The sequence below is a fragment of the Pinus tabuliformis genome, chromosome 9, assembly GCF_031772625.1.
Source record: "Pinus tabuliformis cultivar Carrire ecotype Pingquan chromosome 9, CPIR1, whole genome shotgun sequence".
In the NCBI taxonomy this organism is placed as follows: Eukaryota; Viridiplantae; Streptophyta; class Pinopsida; order Pinales; family Pinaceae; genus Pinus; species Pinus tabuliformis.
This window is the reverse complement of record NC_142307.1, coordinates 1,035,750,907-1,035,763,335: the sequence shown is the minus strand read 5'-3', so window position 1 is coordinate 1,035,763,335 and position 12,429 is coordinate 1,035,750,907.

The following is a 12,429-nucleotide window of genomic DNA, read 5'->3' as shown; positions in this document are numbered from 1 at the left end:
GGCACCCCTGGGCCGCCCCGCCCCGCCCGACCGGCGGCGGGGCGTCCCTGGGGTGCTGGAGAGAGGTGCCTCCTGAAATCTATTATACCTGAACGAATAAAACTGGGATCGAACCGTATTGATTTATTTGGTGGATTCTGACAATTTCGATTAATTGGTCTGTGAATTCGATTCTCTGTGGCAGCGAGCAATGTCCGTAGCGGAGATACTATACGCCGAGTCTTATGAAAATGGGAAGCCAAAGATGGGGGGTCTGAATGATCCTCGAATGGGGACTGTGGACAAATCGCTGAATTGCGAAACCTGTGGGTCGGGCATGGTGCAGTGCCCTGGTCACTTTGCGCACCTGGAACTTGTGAAGCCCATGTTTCATGTTGGGTTTTTGAAGACCATTCTTTGTGTCCTGCGCTGCATCTATTTCAACTGCGCAGCTATTCTCGCTGATGAGGTAAATGCCACCACCACCAATTTCAATCCAGGTCTGTGTATTAGCCTAAAAACCCATTCTATCCAGCATTATGGAAGCATAAGATCCAAGGTTAAAATTCTTGTGAATCAAAAAACAAATCAGGTTATTTAAAAGGAAAATAATAATGGGTTAGTTAGTTTAAGTTGTCCACAGTAGATTGGAAGTTTTTTGATATTGTTGTTAATGGTTGTTAATTATAAGTTTGATTTTTTTTTATTTCCTCTTCCGGCAGCCAATAGCATGTCTGTTTGCGGTCGAAATATTTGAATTTGAAACTATTCTCATTCTGGCCTCTCTTGGAAGCGACTGTTCTATACATGACTATAGTGTCAAGCGACTGTTTTATATATGAATATTCGTCAGTTACATAGACCAAGATCTTATTCGTGTGAAGCGACTGTTAATTATAAGTTTGATTTTTTTTTATTCCATAAACCAAGATCTTAAAACTAATAATATATATAGTAATATAGAATACTTAAGAGCTTTTCACATTTTCATTCCAAATAAAAAAAATAAACACATATAATCTTTTCCTTTAAATCAAACCATTCATGCCAAAATAAATCCTTTCTCATGTCCTGTCTCTAGAAGATGTCTGTTACAACGATCCTCCCTGAATTAATAATTCAAAAAATGTTAAATCCTGGAGAGCTCTGTGCACAGCAGCAGAAAACAAATTAAATGCCCACAATAGTCACACAGGTTTTGAACAAATAATGCCCATCTTTATTATGGCCTTTCTTTACATTCAAAAATACAGAAACTTATCTATACCGTCCTCTCCTAAAAGTAGTCGGAAGAACTTTTTTATACAATTATGCTCCTAAACGCAAGCCCTATCCAAACATTGACTATTATACTCTTATGTTACGATTTTCCAAAATCTCCCGGTTGGCATTTGGCTGTAAGCAAGGTGGAGTTTAGACCTTGCATCATTAAGTGAATTTCCTTAAATCTATCATTTAATTTTTCATTTTTTTTTGACCAAATACAAATTATATTATCATTTAAACTTATTTTAACCTGCAAAACTTTACATGCTTTGTCCTTTAATATAATTTCAAATGTTTTGCCAAAGCAATTGCACTTTGACTATCACACTAAATAGGTATGGACTCTATTTAAATCCAATAGATAAATCTTTAGGTAGATAATTCATGAAAATCTATTTAAGAATTATGAAAAAGGGGAAGTTAATGATGATAATTAGTTAAAAGATTATTTTGGAGATACTTATTTGGAGATAGATATATATATAATCGAATTCAATTTGTAAGTATGAAATAGTTATCTATTATTATATGAAGGGATGAATTTACAATAAAAACACACCAAAATTAGTTTAATTAATATAATTTTCCCTTTTTTAGTGTAAACTAGGTGTGTTGTGTGTTGTATATAATTATTATTGCTTATTCAAATTTACATTACATTTGAGATCATAGAAATAGGTTGTTGATGAGTGTATTTCAAAAGGTGTGAATTGTTGTTGTCATTGATGTGTTCTGGATCTAGCTTACTTGACAAATTCAAGTTCTATAATCAATTTGTTTTGTTCCCTCTAATTGGATTTTGCAACAAATTTCATAAGTAGTTTTCTTCCAAAATGAGAGTTTGACATGAATATTCTCTCTATCGAAAATTAATGCTTATGATAAGCAATGGATGGATTTTGCAACAAATTTCATAGGTAGTGTTCTTCCTAAATGAGAGTTTGATATGAATATTTTCTCTATCGAAAATTAATGCTTATGATAAGCAATGGATGGCTGAGTGTGATAGATTTAAGCACCTTCTAACTATTTGGCATCTTAATGTGTTGTCATTTCTAGATAAATATTATTAGTAAAAATGAGAGAGAAATAAACCAATAATTACACATAAAGATTAACAACACATGGACACCATATTTTAACTTGAAAACCCATATGGGAAAACTAGCTTGAATAATAAATCTACTATTCTTGGTCCAAAGGAAAATTGCAATGGAGTCTTCATGCCTTTAAAATGGTTACATTACATTAGAATACCATGGGAAAAGCTATGCGTTATCAAAGTTTGGAGTTTGAAAACTTCCAATGGAAAATTGAGTCTATGACTGAGTCAACTTTAGGGGGGCGGGGGCGGGGGCGGGGGGGGATGGGGCGCGGGAGTGTGGGGGGACGGTAGGGTGTAGGGTGAGGGAAGGGGAGGAGGGCCGGGGAGGGGGGGAAGCTTAGGAAGCTTCGCTCAAACAGAAAATTCAGCTGAAAACAAACATCTAGCGTGGCATGCAAAGGATGGACCACGAAGAAATACAGAGTTGGTGAGCGAAACAAAGAGAAAACACAGATTTGATGGATGCAGGGAGTACAATAACTTGGTAATCATATCGAGGGATTTTTCATCATCATCATTTTCGGAGATTGGATCAGGCGTGTTACTTTAATTATTAATGTGTAGTGAATCCAGACAAGAGATCTCTCGTGAGAGGAATAAGTTAATAGGGCCGGGGCTTCAATGTAGTCGTCAGGGGGTTGTGGGGGGCGCATGGGTAGGGGCTCGCCCATACTTGCCTAATTGTCCACTTAGCCCACAGAGTCTTAAAGATGTATCTTCAAAAAACATTGGTGAACGAACTCCACCTGAGCTCATGCCTACAAATATTTCAAGTGCTTTAAGTGATAAGAAGCTAATCTCAGATTGGAAAAGTTCAAAAGAGGTGAAATTTCCATCAAGAGTCTGGTATGTGAAAGAAAGAGAGAGCACAACTGTGATTTTCGCATTGATTTTTAAGTTAATTATTATTTTTTGAAAAAAAAAGTTGTTATTATTATTTTTTTGACATGAAATTCATAAAAAAAACTATTATTTGACCATTTTTAGTTAATATTTTTGTATAAAAATTGTGATTTTGACATCTTAATTCTAGCAAAAAATTATCAAAACGTTTAGTTTTTTTGTTATATTTATGTTAAAAATGGTTATTTTTATGTCCATTGTTAAAAAATGTTAATTTTTAGAAACAATTATTTCATGTGGATTGAAAAATTAATTAAGGATGTCTAAATATGTAGATTATCTAAAATTCAAACTATCGACTTTCTAATTTAAAAACGCAAAACAATAAAAACCCCACTAAAAAAAATAAAAAAATTAAGATAGAGAACAAGAAAATATGAATACACTGACGACTTCAAAAACTATCAAATTTAGAAAATAATTTTTTATATTTCACACACTAGAAAATTTAAAGTCAAAAAATAGGTCTTTTAAAAAAAGGGTGTGATGCAGAATACTCACTTTTTAAAATCAGGATGAAAATCACTACCATTCACTACCATTCTAAAACTTAATGCACATGAAAAAAATTAAAGTTCCAAAAACCATGTTCTAAAAAAAACATGTGTATTCTGCATCACCACTTTTGAAAATCGGGTCATTTTTTTGCCACCTCTACAAAACGGGTAACAGTATCAGTTCCCGTTTCAAAGTTTACATTGTTAATTGTGCTTGCATCATTGTCAACCATATCGGCCATCCCTTGTTACTTTTCAAGAATTTGTTTAGCCTTTCTTGATTACTTTTCTTGTCTTTCCATTTGTTTTGTTGGTCCTTATCTTGCCTTACTTTCTCTCTTTCAGGCCTTTCATTTGGTCGAAGTTGTGCTGCAACAATACTTGATGCCTTCTACACCTTGTTTAAATCCTTGTTTAAATCCTTCTTTTACTGTTTTAATTATTGAATTTCAAATTTATTTTTTTCAAACTCAACTAATAGGTTTATATAGTCTTCTGAGGCAAGTAACTATGAACTTCGGCCCAAACGAAAACTACCCGACATTCCTTGCTTGTTTTTCATTGACGCTCTCTCTACTGGTAGCTTTAGGAACCAAGCAAGTAAATTCTCCACCCCTCCCACCTGCATGTCATTTCTTTCTACTTCCCTTTCAATATCCAAGACAACCAATTGAAATATATTCCTATCTTCATCTGATGTCTCATTATGTGCTTCATCTTCTTCCATTGATCTAGTTTCAACAAAAAAATGAAAAATTTGATTGTTCAATTCTGTTGGTTGTGAAGGCATGCTCATGCTTTGTTCATTGGTTCTTGAAACACTATGTTCATTCAAATTAATCATGGCTTATGTTAGCCATGATGGTGGGGCTACTTGGCTTAGAAATTTCAATTGATCATTGTTGCTTCCTGGTGCAATATCTAAAATGTCATTTTCAAATACATATTCATTGTCAGCTACATGTTCAACAATGACATTAACAATATCAACAAGAGAAGTTTCTTGTGGTTGAGTTGGTAGAAAGACCTCCATATTACTGTGAATTTGTTCAGGATTATACTGTGTTTCACATACATGTTCATCATCATCACCATATAAGTGTCCATGAGTGAGGGAAATCATATTACTTTCTACAACCACATCATCCTGTTCATCTACTTCTTCTTACACTTCAACACCTGTTTGGACATACCCTTCTTCTTGACGATCCACATGAAATCCCTCGATACAACTAGTATCATGCACAGGAGCATAATAATTTAGTGGCCATATTCCTATCCCCCTAAAGCTAGCCTTGATATTTGATGGTGTCAAAGCCCTTTTAAATGTTTTACTTGCAAGTTATGCTAGTTCGAACATTTTCACCTCAACCCCTAGATTCTTTGCCATCCATGCAACATGATCTGACTTGAAATAGTTCTTGAAAGGGCCAAACACACTAACATCAATGGGTTGCAATCTGTGAGTGGTATGAGTGGGCAATGTTAATAGGTCGATGCCCAAATTTTTGTCTTCCTCAATTATTTGTACAACAATGTGGCTTCCATGGCCATCAAATATCAATAGATGTCTGTTATTAGGTGAGACACCACCTGGTACAGAGGTAGAAAAGTGACAAATCCAATTTAAAAAAATTTCTTTAGTCATCCATGCATGGGGATGTGGAATCATGCATGCACTTAATTCACAATTTTGTATATAGTTTTTCAGTTGATTTTTACCTTTGAATAGATAAAATCCTAGGATTGAAGCACCAATTACATTGACACAACATAGAATAGTTATCCACTCCTTGCTCTTAGGAAAAATATTTGGCATGTTTTGGCTCCCTCTCTTGCAAATTACCCCCATGCCACAATTCCTCCCTTCCCGTAAACCCGTTTCATCACAATTCCCTATATGATCTGCACCATAAGAATGTTTAGCGTATGTACTAGAAAGAGAGTCATAGAACTTACATACAACTGCAGGGCACAAATTTAATGCTCTGTCTCTGTCAAGGCCCTTAGCTGTATACAATACAAGGTCTGGATGCCTTTTCTTAAACCCAAAACACCATGATTTACCAGGAAACCCATCTTTGAATGGGTTTTTGCCTCCCTTGATAGATTTGAGCAATTGTGTATTTGAGTTGTATCAACTCTAGCCCATTCCCAATTGGACCATCTTTTTAAACCACTCAACCATCTCGGCCTCCTCCTTTTCATTCATAACTATAAGAAGCCCTCGATGTTTTGTATGAGTTCAAGCACATTTATCCAATAATGTATTTATGAGGGAGTAATACCATGATTTTTTTCAGATGCCCAAACTGAACGTTGTCAATTGTAGCTAACATTTCTTCTTTTTTCCAACATCATATAGTGTTGATATTTTTAGTTGAACTTTCCCCTTGGACTGTGGTTGACAGTGGCTCTGTGCGTGATGGCGTGACAACATCAACTTCAGTCGCATGGTCACCCTCAGCAACATTGCTTGGAGCATTTGACATTCACATCACTTGTCCTGTCCTCATTTGATGAAGGGCATCGCAGCTGGGCACCGCTTGTCACTCTCCTGCCACTTTTCCTTGCAATAGAAACATAACTAACTCTTGCCATAGGTGCAACTACCTACAGAATTATTGCATACATTTAGTTAAGAATAATTGAAAATTATGGTTTCATACAAGCGAAACATATTTCTTCTTTATTACAGACAATTATCAACATGTATGTTAATAGCAATTTAAGATATTTTCATAAATATGCCTTTTTGACAGTATATTGAAAAATCAAATCTACAAAATGAATTTGTTGTATGTCTTCAAACTTATCAGTGATTATTGTTTTGATAACTTGTTTTTACACTTAAAATACCATGGCTGTATTTGTACTTGGAAAACTACTGCCAGCGTGTTGAAATTGACTTGGAATTGGTTGTATGTCTTCAATTATATCAATATATGTTTTGGATAAAATATTTAATGCGTTATAGGAGGAATTTCAACTAAACAAAGTGCTCTTTCTGGTTAAGAAGTTGATCTGGTTTAGTTCATTTTTATAAAATTTTATTTGACTTTAATTGTTTAGCCTCATGTTTGTCAATATTGCTTAGTTTCATGACATTCAATAGAAGCTCAATAGAAGATCTATATGGAATGGTTATGAGTTTGTCAATACTGTTGTTATTCCTATATATAACACTCTTGAGACATGAAGGAAGATCTAGGAGGAATTTCAACCATAAAAAGTGACACCTGGTTCCTTGTCTGGTTAAGATGTTGATCTAGAAGTTACTGTTGTTTCAATTAATTTGTTTAGCTTCATGTTCGTCATTATTGTTATTCATATTCACCACAGACATCTTATGTTTGGATTGGGAAGACATGGTAATTTTTCAAGTTGTTTGGCTATTGAGGGTAGCCTTAGTTGTGTTCTTGGACCTAGTTTTAAAGTGCATTGCCTTACTATTGCTTCAATTAAATTTAATCCTTAAATATGGAAAACTGTAAAGTATCCATTTAAAGTCTGGCAAGGTTGGAGACACTCACAGACATCCTAGGTTTGGATTGGGAAGACATGGTAATTTTGTAAGTTGTTTAGCTACTGAGGGTAGCCTTAGATGTGTTCTTGGACCTAATTATGAAGTGTAGGTTGTTTGGCTGCTGAGGGTAACCTTAGTTATGTTCTTGGACCTAGTTATAAAGTGCAAGTTGTTTGACTGCTGAGGGTAGACTTAGTTGTATTGTTGGACATAGTTATAAAGTGCATTGACTTACTGTTGTTTGAATTAAATTAAATCCTTAAATTTTTAAAACTGTAAAGTCTTCATTTAAATTTTGACAAGGTTGGAGACACTCATAAACATCCTAGGTTTGGATTGGGAAAACATGGTAATTTTGCAAGTTGTTTGGCTGCTGAGTGTAGCCTTGTCTGTGTGTTATAGACATTTTTGTGCCTTACAACTCCAAGCATGAAATGTCCATAAACCAAGGGCTCCTAAGTCCCTAAAAGTGTTGTTCTAACCCCTAAAGGAACAAGGTCAACAAATTACAGCTTCAAATATATAGAATGGTTATGGCTGGTACCATCATAGTGTACCTTTCCTCAACTGCTTGGAAAGCGCTTGGTTCGCCATCGCTTTTGCCTGAGATGAGAAATCTGACAGGCTTTGATAAAGGAACCAGTCGACCGTTAGGGATCCTTCCTAATGTGCCCATAATATTGAGAGGGAAAACCGTTCACATGAACGTGATGGTAGTTCAAGGACCCCTGGATTACAATCTACTCCTTGGACGAGACTATATTTATTGCATGGGAGCAATTTTCTCCTCACTCTTTAGAGTAATGTGTTTTCCACACAAAGGAAGAGTGGTCAAGCTCGTAGACCAGCTTTCATTTCCCGGATCACGCATAGCAAATAGTCATATACCATCCCTAAATGGTCTTTTCACGCAAGAAATGTCTCAATCTCCAGTCCGTCCACCCGATCAGCGCGAGTAATTTGGGGGGACGACTGAAACCCAGGGGGCATGCACCCTGGTCTGCTTCGGCAGAAAAACTTCAGGTATAGGGTAGGTTTCCGCGAGAGAATATGACTAGTCTGTACCCCTGTCCGTGATTGGAAGAGGGGGTTATTCTAGAACAAGATTTTCTTGTCAAAGTTATGTGAGTGGAGTAGCCTCCTTCACTCACCTTTGTTTATCTCGGTAGACATCGCCGAAGAAGTGTTTTGTTTGCGCTGTGAATAGAACAATCTTTGGGTAACCTGTAAGAGGTAGGTCTCTCTCGGTAAAACAAATGTTTTATCGGAAAGAAGTAAGGGTAACCTTGAAACTCTATTTTATACCTGGAGGCATGCAAACCTTTTGGAGTGAAAGCAAAGAGTGATCATTTATCTGTTTTTTGGATTGGTCGTTTCCTAACTTGCATAAAGAAAGGATGTGGGGAAAAATTCTAAAAATTGCCGTTTTATATGAGACATTCTTATCACACGACTGGATTGATCGAGCAGTGTTACCGCAAGGTTCAAGCTCGTTAAAAAATAAACCCGCATTGAGCAGTTTTAGCACATAGTTCAAGCTCGTTAAAAAATAAACATAAGACATGAGAAAATGTTTCCACCCGCGTTTAAGCTCGTTAAAAAATGAACTATTCCCCAGTAAATAACCACCGTGAATGTAGTACTTCAGCCATTAAAGCCTTGGTCGTGTTTGCACCGTCACCTCCACTTTTTCATTGGCCGATCATTCACCTCCATTTGATTGTTTACCCATTTTGAGGAACAACTGCGAAGAGTGATTTCATTAGCCATCCTTGTGACACTGCCGTGATTGGAAAATTCCAAACCTTACCTGGAATCAGTTGCTACCCGTTTTATCACTCGTTCCTCAAAAGACGAGTCTCCTTTAAGCTCTTTTCAACTGACTCGTAAAATATGAAAAGATTGCCGAGTCCTTGGCCTTCCAGCTCATTAAAGGGATAGGAAGTGCTATCCCTCATCTAGATTTTAATCTTTTTTGGACCTGAGAGATTATTGCACAAAAAGATCGAGCGCTTGTTTTGTTCGGCTCGTTAAAACTATCGAAAATTCATCCCTTCTATATTGTTTTATACTTTTTCGGACTTAAGGGATTAGATGATGAAAAAGGAATTTTGGAGTTACCTTTATGTTCCTTTTCAGACTTTCTAAAATTGAAAAGGACCGAGTTATCTTTGTCGTTAAACTCGTAAAAAATATTAATAGCGACGAACTTGTCTTTAGACGAGAACGAGTTTCACTATCGCTAGGCTCGTTAAAACATAGCGATGGGTTTGCCCGAAGGGAAAATTATAGACCAAGCATATGTTATCCTCCTCAAGCTTGACAAAAATAAAGAGGTACTGGTCAGCAATGACTGGGGAAAATTGGGAAGAAAACTCAAAGAATCTTTATTGGTAGCAAGTCGCTCTTGAACATGACACTTCCACTCCGTGTCCGAGTCGGGTTGGGTTGTTTCATTCACCGGTCACATCACCATGGTCACGCCATACCATCCACATTTGGGGTTAATGCTACCAATCCATCACATCAGTGTCGCCGATATGTTCAAGAGAAGTCATCCAGAGAAGTCACCTGTGTCTCACCCACTACCATACATTATACTCCATTCTTTCATGACCGCCACCCTGAACCGTATATCATCAGATCGTTTTCACCTCCATCAAAATCATTTGCTCCGTTCCGTGTCATTGATGCGGGATTCATTAAGTCCCTCCTGTGACGGATCACTTCTTGTCGACATCAGCTCATTATCCAAGAAGTTGATCTAGGAACACCCCATTCAGTACTTTGAAGCTTGCATGCCTTAATGGCAAGTTTCTCACTTCCGGCGACAGGTTTACATCAATGGCCTTCGACCGAAAGAATTTGCGTGGTGTTCGACGCCAAGTCCTTTATTCACACCACGTGGATTGTACTGCAGTACCTTGAGGATCATTATCATTATCGGTGATTCCTCTCGCGCTTGTTAACAGTTTACATCATTGACTGGTAATCAAGCGATGTCTTTCCATGTTCGACTTCAAAACATTTATCACATGGATCGACTTGTACTTCGAGTAAAGATCGGACGAGATTGAAGACCCCGGATCTAGTTTCATCCATACGGGCTGCGATATATATTCAGGGAAATAAAGACATCAAATGTACAACATTGCAACACAGATAATCATCCTACCAAAAGGATGATGGCTCTATCAGAATCATCAGTCTACACTCAGACGATTGTCTGTCCTATGTACATGAAAATGAATTTATAAAGCTGAGCATGGGAATGCCCGCCTCAGCTAGATCATGAAAACAGTATGAAGATAATGTATTGTATTGTATCTTATTACAGGTCTCCTCCCAGCATTGAAAGAACTTCGGATAGTCATAATAAAGCATTTCACCCGACACCAAAAGGCTAACGGCCTCATACTTTAGGGGGAAACTGTTATAGACATTTTTGTGCCTTACAACTCCAAGCATGAAATGCCCAAAAACCAAGGGCTCATAAGTCCCTAAAAGTGTTGTTCTAACCCCTAAAGGAACAAGGTCAACAGATTACAGCTTCTCCCAGAAGTTCTCCACCAGAAACTGCTCAGAATAAGTCAAAACAGGATCATTTCAGCTGCTCCACTGGCTAGGTGCGTTGCATTGCACCTAAATACACTGTGAGGGTGCGTTGCATTTCAAAAGTCCCTTCTGTGGGGTGCGATGGGCGAGAAATGACAAATGGCAGTGTCATTCCGCGAGGTGGAGAGACAATGGAAGCTTCCAGAATCTTCTCCTGTGACACTTGCCTCACTGAATTCGACCAAGGATGAGTAAGAGGCCTTCAGTCTCCAAGTGGAAGCAAGAACTGACAGAGAGAAGACACTAATCAAATCACAAGCTAACTCATCCTACTTACAGATATCTATATATGGATCCCTCATCCCAGAGATCCAGAGGCTGGAATTTTGCATATTGTAAGGAATTGCTGTTGGTTTTTGAGACAAACATCAGAGTATTGGGTGATCTATGCTTTGTTTGAGGTGAAGAGGGGCTTCTTTGCTGGGAGGTTGATGCTGGGTCAAGAATCACTGGTTGTAACTCCTCCTGGATCTTTTCTTGTTTATCAATAAAAACTATTTGAGTTTTTCCTCCATGCTTTTGTATCATTAATGCTTGTTACATTTGTATGGTTAACTTAAATATGATCCTAAGTTGTTTATGAATATAGATCCATGTCTTTGTATAGTGTTCTTCTTCTGTGATCTTACAGGTACTTTGTGAAGCTGGGCAAGTAAGGGAGCAGGTAGCTGGAGACTATCAAAGAAGAGAGGGATTGGATCAAAGGATTAGCGCAAGACACAGGTTGGTTCTTTCTATTCCTCTCTATCTATAGTTCATAAAGGAAATACAAAAGTAGTTTTTCTCTGTTTGTTTCTAAGGCAGCTGTCACACCTTAGTGGGATAGAGCAGTTCTAAATAGACACTTTTCCCTGTAACACTGTGTTCTTTGACCTAGTTATAAAGTGCATTTCGTTGGTGTTGTTTGAATTAAATTTGATCCTTAAATCTTGAAAACTATAAAGTCTCCATTTAAAGTTTGACAAAGTTGGAGACACTCACAGACATCCTAGGTTTGGATTGGGAAGTCATGGTAATTTTTCAAGTTGTGTGGCTACTGAGGGTAGCCCTAGCTATGTTCATGAACCTATTTATAAAGTGCACTATGAATAGATGGTAGTAAAAAAGAATTAGTATGAAAAATTTGCCAAATTTTTTATTAGACTTGATCTCTCATCAATGGGTTGTAAAAAAAGACATAATGGTCAGTGCAATATTTTGATGTTAATTTGCTTACTGATATTCATGAAGAGAAATATAGTGACAAACTTATTGTACTTTATTTCCATTTGAAGATGTCACAGTTGATGAAGGGAAGCATAATGTGGGTTTAAGCAATTTTGAAAGACAGATGAAGAATCGTGAGCATTTGAATGCGAAGTATAAAGGAGTACTGGAAGAAAGGGAAGCATAAAGGAGTTTCTATGTCTATTTTTGTCATTCCAAGCTTGTCACTGGTAGCTAGTTGACCATATCAAAGAGGTTGGTGAGGTCCACTTGCCATAACAATGGATCCTAATTTACTGTTTCATCTTCTATATCACATCCTTCTGATGCTC